Below are 6,585 nucleotides of genomic sequence, written 5' to 3'. Positions count from 1 at the left end.
GGAGATAAAGAAGTCATAAAAATTATGTCATGTGGGCAATTTCAGTGCATCGATAAACATCAAAATGGAACTGAAATGCATGCCACAATCTTTTACATGCAAGTAGGGGGCAGATATGGATCACATTAATTGGTTTAATTTTGTTTTTTGTGCTTACGAAACTTGTATCAAGTATTTAACAAGTGAAGGCATGAAAAATAGAGACGACCCTTCTCTTGATTTTAGTATTCATATATCCAAAGAGATTATTTACCAATAAGAACATGCATACAAAATGATTGAAAAAGAGGGAGTGAGAAGGCAGGAAAGAGAGAATCTTACTTAACAAAATCATTCTGAAGGACACGCATGAGGATGGTAGCAAGGAAACCTGTCAACGGCAACACAGTGACAAAGGAGTTGATGATGGAGAACCAGTGGATCTCGAGGTGGTGGAGAAGGGCTGATGCATGGGATGTTCAAACAGGATGGGCGTGTACTTCCACTTGATCGAGTACAAAAACTCTCCTATACTTCCTTGTCTTCTGTCACATCCGTCATTGCATCAGTGTCAGTCCGTATGCTTACCTCTGTCACCTTAATCTCATTGTATTGTACTCAAAATGTATGTGCCTGTTTTAGATAAAGTGGAATAAGATAGTCAAATTTCTGTTCTAACAATATTCCTGAGCATTCCATTACCAGCTGAAGTTATGGGTGCAATAGTAGTCCCTTTCGAAAAAATAAGTGATTCAATTTTTTCCATGCTAAACTAAAACATCAGGATAAAATGTAAACCATGGAAAAGTTAATGACATCAAACAAAACTACACACAAAATATTATTGTAGCAAAATACAATGTGCTTGTGATCAACTTCTACCAAAAGTAAAACAATTGAACTTTTCATATTATTTCCGCGACAAAGATAGAAATGCTGAGACATAGATGTGTTGAATTACACAGCACCAAAAGTCAAGGCCCAAATTAGCCCAAATACTTCTTCTAGATTGTTCAAGAAAAATTATGAACAATGTCGGTAGTTTATTTAAACTCTAGATAACTGCATATTGTATAATCTAGAATCTAATGTCGGTAGAAAAAAAATGAATTATGTGGAAGCTTCTATAACCGACATGTATGTAATATAAATAGAGGATAGGTGTAATGAGTGAAAGATAGAATCAGAGAGAAATAGTGAGGCGTGAGAGTAAGAAAGTTATCAGAGCCTTGTAAATCTTGTACTTCATTAAATAAAAGAAATTAAGTTATATAAACTCCTCTCTTCTATATTCAACACCACAATCCGATTGTAACTTCCAACATTTGGTATCAGAGCGTCAGGTTCGAGTAAGAAGTTAGCGAAGTAGACAAGGGCGTTCGTGAAATATAAGAAGCATCCTAAATCGATGTCTTCAGGAGACGTAACTATGGCACAATCGATGGTTCCCATATTTACGGGAGAAAATTATGCCATGTGGAAGATCAAGATGCGGACGCTGCTACTCTCGCAGGGATTGTGGGATGTCGTCGAACAAGGTTTTACGGCGCCAAGAGGAGTATTGACGCCAGTGCAGCAACAACAACAAATGAAGGATGCCAAGGCCTTGTTTCTAATTCAGCAAGGTATTGTCGAAAGCCTATTTCCACGAATCAGTGGAGCAACTACATCCAAAAAAGCATGGGAGACATTGAAGGAGGAGTTTGAAGGCTCCGAGAAGGTGAAAGCGGTGAAGCTTCAGACACTAAGAAGACAATTTCAAAACCTCCAAATGAAGGAGTCGGAGAAGATCAAGGAGTACTTCTCGCGAGTCGTAGAAGTTGTGAACCAGATGCGGACGTATGGAGAAGACATCTCCGATCAGATGGTAGTCGAGAAAATTTTAATTAGCCTCACTGACAAGTATGACTACATCGTTACGGCAATTGAAGAATCAAAAGATATATTGACACTTTCGATTCAACAACTAATGAGCTCCTTGGAGTCGCACGAAGAGAGAAAGCTCCAACGCCAAGGAAATTTGGTGGAAGACGCATTTCACTCCAAGCTGAGCCTCAGACCACAATATAACCCCACGACTCAACAAAATAACTTAAAAGGCGGTCCACGACAAGATGTAGAGAAGCAGTCGACGCAAAAGGAGAAAGCACCAGGTTCGAATTATTCAAATTTATGGTGCGATATACACAAAAGGTCGAACCATAGCACATCTGAATGTTGGTCGACAAAGAGATGCAACAAATGCAAGAAGATCGGCCACATAGCACAAATGTGCAGATCAAGAATTAACGATCGAGCAAACTTCCTAGAAGAAAGTGAAAGTCATGAAAGCATTTTCTATGCGTGCCACTCAGCCAAGGAAGAGAGAGACGATATCTGGTTCCTTGACAGTGGCTGCACGAACCACATGACTAGGAACCGCGAATTATTTCATCACATCGACACTTCATATGAGACAAAGGTACGTATGGGAAATGGCTCAATTGTTCAAGCAAAAGGCAAGGGAAGTATTGCCGTACAGACTAAGATGGGTCCAAAATTTATCCGAGATGTACTACTGGTTCCGGACCTAAAAAAAAATCTACTGAGCATGGGGCAATTAGTGCAAAATGGATATGCAGTTCATTTTGAAGATGGAGGCTGCAAAATTTTTGACCGAAGAAATAAAAATCAAATAATAGCAAGAATACAAATGGAGAAGTCTAGAAGCTTCCCACTCCACATAAGCTACGCTCCGCATTTGGCACTGAGAAATGAGGTGATCAAGCCAAGAAAGAAAGGTGATACACAACGCCAAGATGGGTTAAGTTCAAGTACTACTACAAGTTCAGGATCGAACTAGAGTGCTAATCGAAGAACTAAAGAAGGATCTACAATATCAGAGTCATCCCCCAAGCAAGTAAGATTTTCACCTAAATTTTACGAGTCGTCCAATTTCTCTATAGTTGAACCTCAAAGTTTTGAAGAGGCCGAGAAACATGAAAATTTGAAGAAGGCCATGAAGGACAAAATCCACAAGATTGAGAAGAACAACACTCAGGAGCTTTCAAATCGACCAAAAGATCGTGAAACTATTGGAGATAAATGCATCTACAAGATAAAATTAAATCCGCACGGCAAAATTAAAAACTACAAAGCAAGATTAATGACAAAAGACTTTCAACAAGAACCCAACATCAACTATTGGAAGACATATCCTCCGATGAAAAGGCTAGAGAGGTGGCGATCATATCAGCTTGACGTTAAATCGGTATTACAAAATAACTACCTTGACAAAGAAAGTTACGTGAAGCAGCCACATGGAATTTTAGCTCAAGGAGGAGAGTATAGAGGATACAGAAAATCGATCGGCAAATTAAAATTTAAAGAGAATCAAGTCGGTGTTGAGGGGGAGTGTTGAAGATAACAACACCGAAGCCCAAAGCCCAATTAATATTTGGAGAGATCCAGAAGGCCCAAAGCCCATTAATCAATTCTAGAGTATTCAAGATTTATAGCCGGCTATTATGATTATTCTAGAAAGTTGTATTGTAATTTATCATAGCATCATGTACACTCTAGAGAAATCAAAGTAATGTCGGTAGAATAAATTGGAAAATCTAGAAACTTTAAGCACCGACATATATTAGTATAAATAGGATATATAGGATGTGAATGAGGTAGAATAGAATCAGAGAGCATATAGTGAGGCGTATATAAGAGTTGTAAAATCTTGTGTACTCTATTAAATAAAACAAGCCAAGTTATATAAACTCCTCTCTACCGATATCATCCACAATCCGAGTCATAATTTCCAACAAGATGCTCACGGATGGACATTTAAATGAATAGCAAACTTCTTTATTGTCAAGAGGAAATTCCGTTGTACCTCTTAAATCTCAAAATACAAATAGAGGAAAAAGAGGAAAAAAAATTGGAAAACAAATTTAAAAAAGGAATATTAGCGAATTTCATCGTGCTCTACAACCCCACCCGGCCACCCCCCTGAAAGGTACAAAAAACAATTTTAGATAAATTGATAGTTCATACTTTCAATGTACGTCTGAATCTTTTAATTAATATTCAGTAGTTGGATGCCAAATATACAAAAGGCCAATACCTGTACTGGAAATATTTTAATTCACTGGCATCAGTCTTGCCTTCCATCTCCACCTTGCCAAACCCACAAAGGGAGGTCATTGTAGTACATCTGGAAGTAGTAGTGCTTTGTGACAGCACTTCAGAATTTTGCTACATCATCCTTTGACAACTTCTTCTTGCAAACCAGCTTTGAGTCGAGGTCAACACGAAATTCAAGTTTGTATGGGGTCTCAACAAGGTGGTCCCCATTTAATACCTCACAAAGGGCCTCAGATTTCTCATTAATGTGCTCTGAAAAGTACTAAACAACATAACACACTATACAACACCTTTAACAGTTGAACACCTGCACAAATGAAAATCTATTACAACGAAATGAACTATTTTGTAAATGACTCCCAACTCTATTATAAACATTTCCAAATAAATGCCTTATGAATCCGAGAGAGCATTCTGATAAGTGATAACTATGTTTATGCTACACATTTCACCTCAACTCTAACAAAATCTAAAAAAATGTCTCTAACACCTATTGCCAAAGTAAATAAAACCAATAATCATAAAATAAAATAAAAAAGTAAAATCTATTAGAACCTCAATTACCAGCATCATATCACCACCACTGATGAACAAGAACACCCCTCTGCCGAAGCGATTGAAACAAATCCAAACATTGGCCGTAAGTATTTTTATACTTAGGTGACCTAACACCGGGACAACACATCTGCCACTTGTTGTAATGGCACTCCAAAAACAACTCATCAATTATAAAAAATGCACCATTCTCAAACAGCCGTGGTATCAGGTCAAACTTTTATTATTGCACTCATAACCTGACAAACTTTTATTAGCAAGAGGGTAAGCCCTGAATGTAAAAGAGACGGGAAAAGTAAACAAAGCAGGTTTATGACCAAAACCTCAATGATCTGAAAAAATACCACATATTCCTTGTACGGAAGTATTAAATTCTTAAGATAAAATAAGAAAAGAACACAAAAAGAACAACTTAATTAAGAAATCAACAACAAATCAGGATATACGCTCTAACTACAGGCAACAAAAGCGACCAACTTAAATCAAACCATAAATAACTCGATTCATGATATCATTATGTGGATTACCAACAGATCTTGTTCTTACATAGAGCCAGAAATCTAACAGAATATAGTGAACGAATTCATGAAATAAAAACTGAGTAATTAGAAGAGAAGTACCTTGGTCGACTAAAAAGGAGATAGAGAAAAGAGATGGTGAAACACCTTTTTGGTTGAGTAATTAGGAGGAAAGGGAGGCGGAATGGCGGAGAGAGGTGGTGAAGTCGCGAACAGAGTCTTATTTTATATGAGTTTACTTGCATATTGTTTGCATATTGTTTTACCTAGAGTTTCTAGAGAAGGCGGAAGGCGCTCAAGCGGGAGAGCTTCTAGAGAAAGACATAACCTAGAGTTGTTTGCATATTGTTTTAAGACGTGTGGCAGTACGTGTAGTGAGTCTTATTTTATTTAAATTTCAACTTCTACATATAAGAAAAATTCATTTATTCAAAAGAAGACAAATTATGTAATTAGGGGGCTGAAATTAAATCCGAAATTTCATTTTTCAATCGTAGACGTTGGCGGATAGGACACCCACATTAATAATGGAATGGAGATTAAGCACAAAATGCAGCAAATTGGATCACTGGATTGTAAATTCAAGTTAATTTACAAATGAAAGTACTTCCAATAAGACGACAGTAAATTTGGATTACCTCTTAGAGTTTACTTGCATATTTTATTGTTACTAATAAGCAATTTGACGATACATATTGTCATTTTTGTTGCATTGACCTTGTCATATATATATTAGTTGAATTGATATCATTTGATTTCAAATAATTTATCCCAATGTCTTTGTGTTCATGTTGCAGTATTCAAAACTTGTTTTTTATTTTTCTTTTTGGAATAATCATGTAGATGCAAAGCCTAACTGGCTATGTAAGAGAGAAGGAAAAATGACAGCTTAATTACAAAGGAGGAGGTTATAATGTGAAAATTTTGCAGGACATATTGATGAAACTCAGGGAAATTGGATATTCTGATTTAAATAGCAAATGGACAAGGAAGAGATCCCATTACTTGACAATAGTTTGAAAATTGTTGCATCATCAGTAGATTTTTTTCTTTTCAGTCACCACATATGGGCAACAATCAATAGAGTTCCAGCATGTCAAATCCTAAGCTAGAAAGGATTAGTGCTACCTCTATTAAACCTTATAAGTTAGCAATAACATTGTATAAGTTAGTCCGGTCGATGTTTAATATAATATCTACTGATACATAGAGCAAACTAAAATGGAAATCAGTTTTTGTCGTCATGTATGCTAGTTTGTTCTTATTTTTGTCAAAAAGTGCATGCATTTCTTTTGTATACTTTCATTTAATCTTTGTCTGTACTAATTTTAGATGAAATTCAAAGAACAATTGAGAGAGACTAAGACCAAGATGTTTAACAACTTTGATATGGGGAATGAAAATGAGAAACTTG

At 36.4% G+C, this 6,585-nt stretch overlaps 1 long non-coding RNA gene across 1 annotated transcript; it reads right to left on the bottom strand.

Annotated features, from left to right (window-relative positions):
- Positions 1-463: 463 nt before the first annotated feature.
- Positions 464-5,020, bottom strand: LOC144560584 (uncharacterized). The gene is made up of 3 exons (XR_013513421.1): positions 4,663-5,020; positions 4,079-4,350; positions 464-612 (listed from the first exon to the last, which is right to left on the bottom strand). It is a non-coding gene; the product is annotated as an uncharacterized LOC144560584 (long non-coding RNA).
- Between the last annotated feature and the right edge of the window lie 1,565 nt (positions 5,021-6,585).

The sequence above is a fragment of the Carex rostrata genome, chromosome 10, assembly GCF_964058835.1.
Source record: "Carex rostrata chromosome 10, lpCarRost1.2, whole genome shotgun sequence".
NCBI classification, from domain to species: domain Eukaryota; kingdom Viridiplantae; phylum Streptophyta; class Magnoliopsida; order Poales; family Cyperaceae; genus Carex; species Carex rostrata.
This window is presented reverse-complemented; position numbering and strand designations above follow the sequence as displayed.